We start from the raw sequence: 1,380 nt of genomic DNA, 5'->3' as shown, positions 1-1,380 counted from the left end.
ATAGGGACGTGCCATAGGGACACACAGTAGGGATACACCATGAGGATGTGCCGTGGGGACACAGCACTGGGACTTAGGATGAGAACACAGCAGGAGGACGCACGTAACACCATGGGGACACACAGCGAGGATGCGCCGTAGGGACGCGGCATGGGGACGCAAAGCGGGGACGCGTCCCCTCCAGCCCCGTGTCCCCGTGTCCCCCCAGGTTCTCGGTGAAGACGCTGCTGGAGAAGCACACTGCTGAGCCCATCGACGACTCCTCCGAGGAGTTCGTCAACTTCGCCGCCATCCTCGAGCAGATCCTCAGCCACCGCTTCAAAGGTACGGCGGGGGCCTCCCCATCCCCCCCCTCCATCCCCTTCCTGTCCCCCCATGTCCCAGATGAGGACACGAGCTCCCAGCGCCGTCCCCAGGCCCCGTCAGCTGGTTCAGCTCAGATGGGCAGCGTGGCTTCTGGGATTACATCCGCCTGGCCTGCAGCAAGGTGCCCAACAACTGCGTCAGCAGCATCGAGAGCATGGAGAACATCAGCACCTCCAGGGCCAAGGTCAGGGGGAGCCCCTCCATCCCCGGCCCTGAGCCACCCCCGTCTCCATCCCCATTCCCAGCTCCCATCCCTGGCCCCACTGCCATCCAGGACGCTGCCAGCCCTGGCCCACAGCCCCCTCCTTATCCCCTGTCTCTGTCTCTGTTCCCATCCTCCCTCCAGCTTCATCCCCATCCCACCCCACTGACCACTCCATCGCCATCCACTGCCCATCCCATCCCCACCCATGTTCCCCTCCTTGTTCCCATCTTCCCACCCTATTTCCATCCCAAACGCCATCCGTATCCCCTGCCCCATTCCCGTCCTCCCTCTGCCTTCATCTCCATCCCCATCCCTGTCCCTGTCCACATCCCTTTTCCATCTTCATTTTCTCCCCATCCATGTCCCCATCCTCCACCCCCATTGCCATCCCCAGCCCCGTCCATGTTTCCAACCTTGTTCCCATCCTCTCCCCTATTTCCACCCTCATCCCCATCCACGTCCCCACCCCCCTCCCCATCGCCATACCCAGCCCTCTCCCTGTCCCCAATTCCCATTCCCATCCTCTCTTTCTCCCCATCCCCGTCCCCCCATCTCACCCCCACCCCGCAGCCCGAGCACAGCCACACCATTCCCAGGCAGGGTTCCATGGGGGGTGGGATGGGGCTCCCGTGGCACAGGGGGACGAGGCACGGCGGTGCCATGGGGCGGGATGGAGGTGGCACAGCACTGTGAGCCCCATTGCAGGGCCGGGCGTGGATCCGCGTGGCGCTGATGGAGAAGCGCATTTCTGACTACATCACCACGGCACTGCGGGACTCACGGACCACCAGGTGAGCTTCGATCCCTTC

The 1,380-nt window shown here is 63.7% G+C and overlaps 1 long non-coding RNA gene across 1 annotated transcript; it reads left to right on the top strand.

Moving 5' to 3' along the window:
• Window positions 1-52: 52 nt before the first annotated feature.
• Window positions 53-1,363, top strand: LOC122191278. The gene is made up of 3 exons (XR_006182342.1): window positions 53-324; window positions 417-550; window positions 1,277-1,363. It is a non-coding gene; the product is annotated as an uncharacterized LOC122191278 (long non-coding RNA).
• The last annotated feature ends 17 nt before the right edge of the window (window positions 1,364-1,380 follow it).

This window comes from Lagopus leucura, unplaced genomic scaffold, assembly GCF_019238085.1.
Source record: "Lagopus leucura isolate 7727_CA_CO unplaced genomic scaffold, USGS_WTPT01 33783-0_obj-0_obj, whole genome shotgun sequence".
NCBI lineage: Eukaryota > Metazoa > Chordata > Aves > Galliformes > Phasianidae > Lagopus > Lagopus leucura.
Note: the sequence above shows the minus strand (reverse complement) of the source record. Positions and strands in the feature narration are given on the sequence as shown.